At 37.2% G+C, this 11,714-nt stretch overlaps 1 long non-coding RNA gene across 2 annotated transcripts in view; it reads left to right on the plus strand.

Moving 5' to 3' along the window:
- The first annotated feature begins 3,644 nt into the window (after nucleotides 1-3,644).
- LOC138145357 (uncharacterized) overlaps nucleotides 3,645-11,714 on the plus strand; it is a 13,744-nt gene continuing 5,674 nt past the window's right edge. The window contains exons 1-3 of one of the 2 annotated variants that reach the window (XR_011164197.1): nucleotides 3,645-3,931; nucleotides 9,209-9,365; nucleotides 10,120-10,220. This is a non-coding gene — a long non-coding RNA (uncharacterized lncRNA). The other variant, XR_011164198.1, reaches the window with a different exon arrangement.

Consider the following 11,714-nt stretch of genomic DNA (forward strand, 5'->3'; position numbering starts at 1 on the left):
AGTCCCCCATTTTACATATACTGAGTTTAAAGAAAAATTAAGATACTTTTGAGTTGAGACTTTAAACAGAAAGTGAGCAGTAGACAGTTGGGGGTGGGATGGGTAAATCAAATCTTTCTGTCAGCACCATAACTAGGGTGAAGTTTTCACATGAGGGAGTTTCCATGATGATAAAATAATAGGTCTATGTTCTTCCCCACCCCTGCCCTAGCAGATAGAGGACTATCCACTTGGAGTCAGGAAGATATGTGTAAAATCCTTCTTCAAACATTTAATCCTGATGTGATCTTAGGATGCTTAATTGGGACATGTCTGCCTTTGGAGGAATTCTGTTTCATGGATCCATTTGAAACCTTTGGAGAATGAGACAAAGTAACTATATCTGCTGTCGTGTTATTGTCATTAATCCTTTTGATAAAGCCAGATGTTCCCTTTATGAAATTATATTTTTTGAAAATTGTGACAAATTCTCCCTTTAGTTTTGTATCTTCTATCCTGATCTACATAAAAATGATACTCATTTGAATAAAATAAGGAAACACATTTTGGGAAGATGGGATAATGGGAATTAGGCAAAACAACATATAGACAGATGGAGTAATTTAGGTAATGTAAGATTCCAGATTCAGAAATGGAAGAAACCTTGGCTTTCATCTTTTCTTATTTCTTCATTTTATGAGTGAGGAAACTGAGACCCACAGTCAGGTTAGCTGCGATTTTAATCCAGAAAGAGCACTGGTTCTGAAGTAAGAGAACACAAGTTCAAATTTCACTTCTGATGCTTTCTGTCTGAATGACCTTGGGTAAGTTACTTGATCACCTCAGTTGAGTTTCCCCAGCTATTAAATAAAGGATTGAATGAGATGGCTTCTGAACAACTTCCAGTTCTGGGTTTATGCTGTTTTTACTTCAAAATGCCATGTACTTTCTAGTGTATCACACTGCCTCCTAATGGTGGAAAAAGTTCTGCTCTGAGCTGAGCATTAGGTAGGGACTGACGTAAAATCTTCACAAAAGATGGAAAATGCATTATAATCATTTGGAATTAGGATTGTCAAAGACTAGAAAAAGTCAATCCTGAAATACTTTGGGAAAAAAGAATGCTTTTAAGTGTTAGACCTAGGTTCAGATCCTATCTCTGTTCTTTATTACCTGTGTGACATTAGGAAAATCACTTAACCTCTCTTGGCCTCAGTTCCTCATTTATAAAATGAGGAGTTAGATGAGGTGGCCTGCAAGGTCCCTAAATCTTTGGTCCTATGACTACTGACATGTATCGCTTTGAGGTTGTCAAAGCTCTGTTCGTATTTTTTTGTTTGATCTTCATAATAACTCTATGAAGTAAACACTATAGGTATCACTAATCCCATTTTATAGGAGACTAAGATTCAGAGAGGTTAAATGAAATAGTAACTATGAGAAGCAAGATTTAATTAAATTTTTCCTGCCTTCACGGTCAATATAGTTTGCTGTCTCTAATAATAATGGCTCATGTAATAACATTCCACTTTACAAAGTGCTTTTCCAACTACAATCCTGAAGGTTTTAAGTAGTTTTTCCATTTTACAGATGAGGAAATAGAGGCCCAGAGAGGTTACATCAGTTATAAATGGTAGAGGCAAGATTTAAACCCAAGTCTTCTCAGGTTTAAGTTTTTTCTTCCACCTAGATCACAATGTTTCTCGACTTGGGGATGTTCCCTCAATTGTTTGTACCCTTTCTTTAAGTCAGAAAGAATGCCTTATGTATGCTTAATACATAAATGAGTGCTTATAAATGTAAATCCACATGTTTAAAACTGTCAGAATTGGAAGATGGTTAGAAAGAAACTAGAACAATAAAGGACAGACAAGTTAGAGTAGAGGTGGCTGACAGGATCATGAATTTTTTTTTTTAATCAGGGAATTATCATGATAGAATAAAGGAAAATAGCTAAAGGAGGAGGCCAAAAGGGGAATCAGTGAAAGTGGAAAAAATTAAAACATTTTGAGTTAAGACTTTAAACAGAAAGTGATCAGTAGAGAGTTGGGGGTGGTGTAGGGAAGTGAAATCTTTCTGTCCGGGCCATCTCTATAGTGGGGTGACTAGACTTTTGTCCAAGAGTAACTAACATCCAGGTCAGTATACTTCCTTTTCCCAAGTAGTCCTCCCTTGTTTTGTGGTCCTCCATTGTTCTTATGCCATGAGGAGTTTGATGAAGTGCCTTTAAAGGTTCCTTCTAGCTCTACATCTATGGTTTTTACTTACTGACATGTGGTGTTTTGAGGTTTCTCCCTGTCTTTCCCTTGCCCCCTACCTCCACAACATGAGTGTCTGTTAATTGACTCACACCTTCAATGGGTTCAGGGGAAAGAGGGTTGGATTCTGAGTCAGAAGATCTTAGTTAAAATCCTGACCCTGCTACTTAGTATCTGTATGACCTTGAACAGAAAAGGAAGATGGCAAATCCTGGAGGGGACATGGAAAAATAGGTAGTTCTTTGCAAACTGTCCGTATCACTTATTATACAACACAAGCATTCAATAACATTATTTTTCTCTTTAGCCTGTCACAGGATTGCCATTTTCATTTTGTTTTTTGTTATTTATTTTTTTAGCTTTTTGGGCCAGACACTTAAGTGACTTCATTGATTTAGGGAACTGTCTGTGAACAAATTCCCTTAACTAATTCAAGATTGGAACTGGCTCTGCAGCTAAGCCTTACAAAGTTGTCTTAGATCACAGGTTCTTAACTTTTCTGTTTGTCAGAGACCCCTTTGTTATGTCTATCGAAAATTATGGATCTCTTTAAAGAATAATGTTGTTTTTTTTGGAGGGGGAAGGCAGGACAATTGGTGTTGTGACTTGCCCAAGGTCACATGGCTAGTAAGTGTGTCAAGTGTTTGAGGCTGGATTTGAAGTCAGGTTCTCCTGACTCCAGGGCCAGTGCTCTATTCACTGTGCCACCTAGTCACTCCGAGAATAATGTTTTTAAGTGCATAAAATAAATACATAGAATTGAGAAGGAGACCATATTGAAACATATTCATCAAAATGGTTTAAAAAATCAAGTTCTTAGACCCTAGGTTAAGAATCCCTGTGTAGAGGGCAACTTTTTCTAAGTTTTTGGGATTCCAATTCCAAAATCGTTATGCATTCTCCACCTCTTGAATATATTTCAAATAGACCCAAGTGTCTGGTTTAGCTGTTTGCCTTTTCCATTTTAGGCTTTGAACTTTCCTTCCCATCGTCTTAGGAGATTGTATAGCATGGTGGAAAGAATATTCCATTTAGAGTATGAGACATAGATGTGGTACTGAAGGGGAACTTAGAGGTCTTCTAGGCACAGAAGTCATTTTACAATTGAGAAAACTGAAGCCCAGGCTATTCTTATCCCAGGATACACAGGTGGTAAACATTACAGGTAGTGCTTTTTAACTAGGCACACCTGCAATGTCTATTGATTTGCAACGAAACTTGGTGTCTATAGGTTAAAGAAATAGCTATCTTGGGGGTGGGGAGGCAGGAAATAGCTGACTGCTTGTAAGGAAAGCTTTTTGATGAACTCATATTTATTTAATATTATAGAATTCTATCTAACCTCTGGCAGATGTTCAAAATGCTTGAGTAAAATAAATCAAGTTTCTGAGAAATAGGAGTGTGTGGGGGAAGGAGGACAAGGTAAGGCAAAGTAAGGGTTTGACTGGTTGAGGATGATAGGGTGCAAATTAAAACAGCTGGGAGAGTGATAGCCTATATATAACTTTGCTCTAAAAGGCAGGGGATGGAAGGTGGAAAAAGCAGAGAAGAAAAGAAAGATTAGTGGAGGCTCTCTTAGGAAGGAAAATGATCTTGTAGCAGAAAGTTGGCCTAGAAAAGTTGTTCTAGTAGAAAACAGGTTTCTGTGAAAAGAAAGGAGAGCTCCAGAGACTGATGGCTTTAAGAATAATCAGGTAATTGAGGCTTTGTGGCTTTAATAATTTAAATGCTGAGATTTTTGGGTCTTTGAAAGGAGGGAGAGGGACTAATCACAGACAGTACGTGTTTATTTTGGGGGTCTTAAGCTTTTTGTTGGTGCCTTGCTCCACTTGTTTAGTAAGTAAAGCTTGGTTTTGTCATATGTTCTTAAAGACGAATATTGTTGGAATATTTCCCTTGACTTCTTAATCTTCTAGTTCTAGTTATTTCAGCTTGCTGTGCTATCCAACTATGTATGGTGGAAAGTCTGGGGGTGGAGATGTTGCCCTCAATTCTCAGCTTTGCCACTTAGCCCTCAAGAGACCTGGGGTAGGTCCCTTTACCTACCTGGGCCAGAGTTTCCTCAGCTGCAAGATAAGGGCCTCCAAGGTCTCTTCCTGCTGCAATTTTGTAATCCTGTCATCGCCTCCATTTAGAAAGTTCCTTAGTTTTGTGTTTGTATGCACAGTGCCTGGTACTGGTAAGTATTGAACAAATGCTTTTTCATTCCTTTTCTAAGATGAAAACAAATTTTTCTCTCTCCCTCTTCCAGTGCCTTTAAAAAAAATTCCTAGAATCTCGACAGGGAGAGGTATCCTTGCTCTTGTACCCAAGGCAGCTGTGAGAGTGGAAGTTAAGATAATGATCTTAAGAATTTATATGGATTACACAGACACATGCAAACCATTTTTGGTGAGGGATGGAGGGAGAGGAAGGAGGCACTAGTAACAGGGCATTTGGGATCAGGAAAGGTTTGGGTCATTTCAGCCCAGTTTTGAAGGAAAATTGTGAAATGTGTATTTGTCAGCTAATGGTCCTTAAAGGGCCAGTTATGCCCTCAGAACTGTGCTAGGGACTGTGAGGGATCTCAGGGGAGAATTGGACAAGTACAGAAATAAAATGCAGTATGTGTATTGAATAGGTTCTTAATAGTTGCATTTCCAGTATTTGAGTGCTAAGGGCTCTTTTTTTTTTTTTTAAACTGGTCTCTCTAACACAGTGATGGGAACATCAATTTGACTTTATATGTAGACTTCTGCAGTTTCTGATGACAAAAATATAAAACTGTGCCTGAGCAGAAAAGTGGGGGAGGCGTAATAGGGGAATTATTGCTCTAATGGGAATGCTTAAAGGAGAGTCCAAGAAAAAAATAAAAAAAAAATTTTGTTCACAAAAACTTGACTGACAAGTGATTAAAAAAAGGTTCTTAGGCAACTATGTTGTTACATCTTTGTATCTGTGCTACTATCTGAATGACATTCTGTTTTCTTGTTTGTGTGGTTTTATTTATAATTGGTTTCCTTTGTAATCCTGTGTAATCTATTTTGTGTATTCAAAAATATTATTCTGAGAAGGAATCTATAGGTTTCACCAGACAATCAAAGGGGTCCATGATACCAAAAAAAAAAAAAAAGATTTCTTGTTAACCTACTTTTCTACGAGCACCTACTCTTTCCCCTTATTTCAGGAAGCATTTCATTCTCTTGAGGATTTGGAGAAAGGGATTTCTAAGGACATCCTCAAAAAGGACAAAGGAATTGGAGGAGCACACTGGGGGAGGCTTAAGCCATGACATTAGAGAATTGCCTTAAACTGGGGGCATCCCTAAAAACATGAGGGAAAGATGTATCCTTCATTATGGGCCTAAGATGACTGTGAGATTTAGGATAATGATCTTCTGAATTAATATGGCTTACACATATACACAAAGTAACTTTTTTTAGGGAAGGGAAGAGAAAGGCACTGATAAGTGGGCATAGGGACCAGAAAAGATTTGTCTTTTGAATTGAACTTTGAAGGAAACTAGAAATTCTAAAGAGGAAAAAAAAATGAGTTCAAGGCTTGGGGGCCAGCTGGTGAAAAAGCAAAGGTCATTGTTTGCCTTGCTATTTGGCTCCTACTTAAGCTATATATATTCCAATACTAAATTACTATGATTGTTCTTGGTCTTTTCTTCTCGGAAGAGGATGGCCTCAGACATTCAGGGTGTTCCCAGCTAGTCCAATGACTAGAAACTTTTGGGAGCTCTGGCCTAATATTCAAATCATAGAACTGAAGGAATCAGGGGTTAATTGAAGAAAAATCTGTCTTGGCTTTGAGAAAACAAAGGAAGTCTTAATGTGTGGATTTAAAATTTTTATTATGCTATCATCTTTAATTGTCTCTTGGGTCAACTTCAGCCTGACAAGTAATTAAAAAAATAAAAGGTTCTTGGGCAACTATGCTGTTACATTTTTATATCTGTGAGACTATCTGAATGACATTCTGTTATCTTGTTTGTGTGCTTTTATTGATATTGGAAGAAAAATATTTTGCTTTTTATTGTGGTTGACCTATCTTTAGCACTTTTGTTTAATGTAATATGGTTGGGCACATGTTTTTTAAAAGACCATTCTTATAGATAACCTGGCAGTACGAATCTCTGGCATGTAGGACATTTGGGAGATAGATGGGTAGCAGCACATTTTTATTCACTTCTCAGTCTTTTTTCTTTTAAATAATTTTGACCAGTTTAATGCTGCCTTCTATTGGTTGGTGAGGAGAAGAGGCAAAAATCAAATGCTGGAGAAAACTAATGAACAAAAGTTACCTTCTTTCTTGACTAAAAGGGAAGAGAACAATAATGATCACGATGGTTAGCATTTATATAGTACTTACGATATGCTAAGTGCTACAATTATTAATCTCATTTGATCCTCACAACAATTCTGGGACCTAGATGTTATTATCATCTCCATTTTATGTGAGGAAACTGAGGTTAAGTGTCTTGCCCAGGGTCTCACAGCCAGTAAATGTCAGAGGCTGGGTTTAAATTAGCATCTTCCTGACTCCATGACCAGTGTTTTATTCCACTGTGCTATCTAGCTTCCCATACACCACCTACCCCCAGATAAATAAAGCACAACTATCATGTAAAGAGTGCTGTGGGGTGGGGAGAGCTGTGCTATTTTCTTTCCCTGATACTCTATACTCCTTTCTAGAAGCAGTGTGGCATAGACAGAGTCAGGAAGCTCTGGGCTCAAATCTCACTCTTATGAGCCGTGTAAGCATTGGAAAGTCTTTCATCTTTAAGTCTTGGTTCTCTCACATGGAAAATGTCGATAACATTGCCTATCTTTCAGGGTTTTGAGAACCAAATGAAGATGTTTGCCTCACCTTTTGTAGATTGTAAGGCACTATATAAACACTAGAATTACTGCTAATGTAGAAATGAGTTTAATATTCTTCTACCTAGGATTCTATCTCTTCCTAGCAACAATTTGGTAGCAAACTGTGATCTTCTGTAAAAAGTTAATGCAAGTTCACCTGCTCATTCTTCACATTTATTATCAAGGATACACTTGATATGTAATGCACTATTCTTGTAAAGATGTTGATAAAAATGAGAAAATAACTAGCTATTGACATTCTCCAATTCCCCCCACACTTTTTTTTGATACCATCCATAATTTCCATTTTCTCCTTCCCTGTGATATCTTTAACTGATCCCTCAATACTGTCAAAATTGTGACTTCCAGTATATAGTTCTTCCCTTTATATTTGGTCTAATCAAACTGTTGTACCTTTTCCCTCATATACTCCATTGTATACTCAATTGGTAGAATCCAAATGTGGTGGTTTTACTATTGTCACTTTTGGAAAACCATAAAGACTTGGAAGATCTGTTCAATTCATCCTTCTGGTTTCATTTGCAAATGTTCTTAAGGTTTGTTTTCTCCTTATGGCTTCTACCCTTTCCTTTTGACACTTTTTTTGGAGGTCCTGTCCTCAGTCTTCTGTAATAATGCTTAGGAAATGAACTTCCTTAAATCTAAAACTTGCCAAGGTAAAGCAAATATTTGTTGCCAGGTCGGGTCTCTGTTTTTTTTTTTTTTTTAATTTCTTTAGGCCTTTTAATTGTGGAGACCATTTCACTTGAACTTTTTCAATCTGTTTTTGGAGTCTATTTAAACATGTGGTTGGAGTTATTCTAACTTCACAGCCCATAATTTCTTCCATTTATCCACGTCCTTTACTTCCTCTAGGGAAAAAAAAAAACTTATTTGTAATTATCTGCTTGGCAAACCGTTAGCCATTTTTCATTCAGGTTGTTTTATTATCAGAAGTACTATGTAGGTAGTATTCAGTCCTTCTGGGGCATGTGCCCCTCTTGGAAAAAATCTTAAGTGCATCTTGACTCATACTTCTGCCAACCAGCCCAGTGATATTTAATAAAAATCGAATTGCAGGTATGGGTTTCTAGGAATTCATTGATTCTTCTGAAGTCACTTGATTATTGGCAAAAGAACTGTAGCCATAGTGAATTTATCATATGTGGTAATACTTTCGCATTTCTTTAGCCTTTTTTTTTCAACTGTGAGGTAGGAATGATAAGAGCACATGCCTCCCAAGGTTGTAGAGAATCAAAGAAGATGATATCATGCAGGGTGCTTCATAGATCAGGAATGCTGGTTAAAAGATACTTCTCAAAAGATCTAGATTAAAAGAGTTGAAAAGATGTGAGTCATAGACTTTCAGTATAGACTATATATAATAGATTAAAAAAATACCATACTTTTTATAACAAAGTTACAATAGCTCAGTTTTATAATTAAGTTTCTGTAGGATTATATAATCAAGATGATGGCTTGGGTTGTAGAGTGGTTCTGAGTGAACATCATTGAAGTTTGTTTAGATCAGAGACATTACCACACATTGGAGAATCAATGAAAATGTCAGCTAGCTAGCATTGTTCTTTTAGAGTAAAGTGCTGTGTGTATTGACTACAAAGGTTCCCACTAATGGAAAACTAGAATTGTATAATAGCTGATTGCTTTGTGATGACAAGAATGAGGGAAGGAGAGAGGGTTCAGTGAAAAGGAGAGACTGATTTTTTCACTGAGGTCCCTTCTGACATTCAAACTGATTCTGGTTATGAAGCAGAACTCAAAATTCTGATTAAAATATTAATAATGAAAAATCCTCATTCTACAAGTATCTCTGAAATAGATGTTATTTAATATAGTGAATGTGGGTTCTATTATCTGGAATTTGATCTTTATATATTCAACTGTTCAATGTAATTATGACATTTCTCTTTTTGTAACTAATTGACAGAGGAAATGATAGCAAGGGCTAAATATTGAACTTAATGTTCAAACCTAAGCTTACTACTAAAAGAAATGGACTAGGGTATGAGAAAATTAGATATCTGGGCTCATTTATTAATTTTTTTTGGGAAAGCTATCTGTATAATATATGTTTTTCTGTATTCTGATTTTTTTCCTGCTCAGTATTGGTGTTGTGTAGTGACAAGAAAGAACATAAGATGGCAGTAGGTGATTACAAAATGTTTTGCACCAGGAGTTTGATTCTAGTGAATCCACTGCTGAGCTTTAATAAATGTGATGGACTAACCAATGGAAAATGAGGTTGCTGAACTCCATAGAGGTATTGTTTTGCCCCTACTTTTTTTTTGATGCCTCTAAATTCTTTGTTACCAAACTTTCAATGAACACTTGATGCTCTTTTTAAATTCTATTGTGTGTGTGTGTGTGTGTGTGTGTGTGTATGTGTGTGTGTGTGTGTGTGTGTGTGTGTGTGTTGTCTATGTTGTCTTGTATGATAGAATGTAAGCTCCTTGAGAGTAGGGACTGTTTTCACTTTTGTTTCCCCAGAATTTAGCATAGTGCCTGGCACCCAGTAGATGCATAATAAGCACTCATTTAAAAATATAGTTTGCCATTCTTTCATTTGTCTGATCATTAATATTCCCTCCTCACCCTTATGCCTCTGGTGTTACCACTAATGAATAATGAGATGTTATTTATTTTTTTTTTTTTAAGCAATTGGGGTTAAGTAACTTGCTCAAGGTTACACGGCCAGTTATTATTTCTGGGTGTGGTGCTGAGTATCTGAGCCCGGATTTGATCCAGGTCATCCCGACACTGGAGCCGGTGCTCTTACTCGCTGAGCCACCTGGCCGCCCCTAAGCAATTGGGGTTAAGTAACTTGCTCAAGGTTACATGGCCAGGTGTTTCTGGGTGGGTGCTAAGTGTCTGAGCCCGGGATTCGATCTCCAGGTCTTCTCAACACTGGAGCCGGTGCTCTTACTCGCTGTGCTACCTGGCCGCCCCGAGATGTTATTTTTTAAAAGAGGATTTTAGAATCCTAAGAAAAATAAGGACTTTTGTTTCCCTAACAGATTCCTTGAAGATATAGAATGGCTGGCCATGTAGTCATGTTTTCATAGTCTATCCGGATTGGCATCACCAGTGAAAATTCATCAACAAAAATTATTAGAAGGTAGGTTTGATTTTTTTTAAAAGTATGAAACTATCATCTCCTTCAAATAAAACTCACACATAAACTAAAAAGCTATGAAAAATAAATTCCCAGAGATAGACTACCATTATATTGTTACATTCACACTTCCTTAGGATCCTGAGGGTAAACTATTAAAGAGGAAATATATTTCCTTTATTCATCACTATAGTCCTGGAGGTTCTATCAAATATGTGTTTTCTTTCTACAAAATCAGCTATTCACAACAATGACACTTTTGGTTGTTAAACATAACCATTTACTTAATAATCTAGAGAAATGCTAATATTATAAACTCTGTAAGAAAACAAGGAAAACTACATTGAGCTTAAAGAAAAGACTTTAGTGTCTTACAACTTATCCCAAGGTTGATAGCCTCAAGTAAATGGGTCAAAGATCACTCTTCTTTCCCTTGCTTCCTTGCTTTACACCATGGACACAAAAATCCTTTTGTTATTTGCAAATCTAATTTCCTGAAATATACCTCTCTTTTTCTTCCTTGGAACTGCTCAGTTTCAAGGCCTAACCTAGCCAGGGACTGGTTGGTATTTAACACATGCTGCAAAATGCTGCCTGAAAGCTGTGGCTAAAAGGCTCTCTCCCCAGAGCCTCAGAGAAGATGCCTTCTGTCTTGGCATCTTCTGGGCTGACTGAATAAAGGTTCTTTGCTTCTCTTGATTGTTGCTTACTGACTCCAGCCAAGAGCCTTGGATGAGTACTGGCCCTCAAGCTCTGGGTTCTACAACAATGTCAATATATTAAAGAAATAGTAAAATACATCACAATGTACATATATAACCCCAGATAACACTCTCCCATCAATGCACTCAATATCTATGGTATAGTAGGCAAACACATATAGGAATCCGGCAGGGAAACATTCAACCCTAGATTGCAAACTTGAATGTTACTGATTCATTGAGAAATATCTACACTACACAAAACTACTTTGCTTGTGGTTCAATAGTTGTTTTTCATCACTTTTTTTTTGTGTTTTTTGCAGGGTGGAAGGCAGGGCAATTGGGGTTAAGTGACTTGTCCAAGGTCACACAGCTAGTAAGTGTGTCAAGTGTCTGAGGCTGGATTTGAATTCAGGTCCTCCTGACTCCAGGACCAGTGTCCTATTCACTGTGCCACCTAGCTGCCCTTTCATCATTCTTTAACTGGGGAATTCTCTCCTTGAACTTGTGTATAGACTTTGTTAGCACTTTAAATTAACTATGGCCTTTAAAAGGGCGTTTTAGGAAGTGTTAGCTCTTAACACGAAAAGCCTTTTTATTTAAGTCAAGAATTGTAAACCTCATCAAACTATTTTTGGTCTAGGTAGACCAGTCAGTTATTTACTCACATGGATGTTGTACTTTTCAGGCAGAATGGAGCTCACAGAAATACAGTTCCACACACCACAATATGAAAGCAATTGTGAAGCGTGTGTGTGTGTGTGTGTGTGTGTGTGTGTGTGTGTGTGTGTGTGTG

Source organism: Petaurus breviceps, unplaced genomic scaffold (assembly GCF_028583685.1).
Source record: "Petaurus breviceps papuanus isolate PSGF00001 unplaced genomic scaffold, PetGlider_PUasm1.0 90734, whole genome shotgun sequence".
NCBI lineage: Eukaryota > Metazoa > Chordata > Mammalia > Diprotodontia > Petauridae > Petaurus > Petaurus breviceps.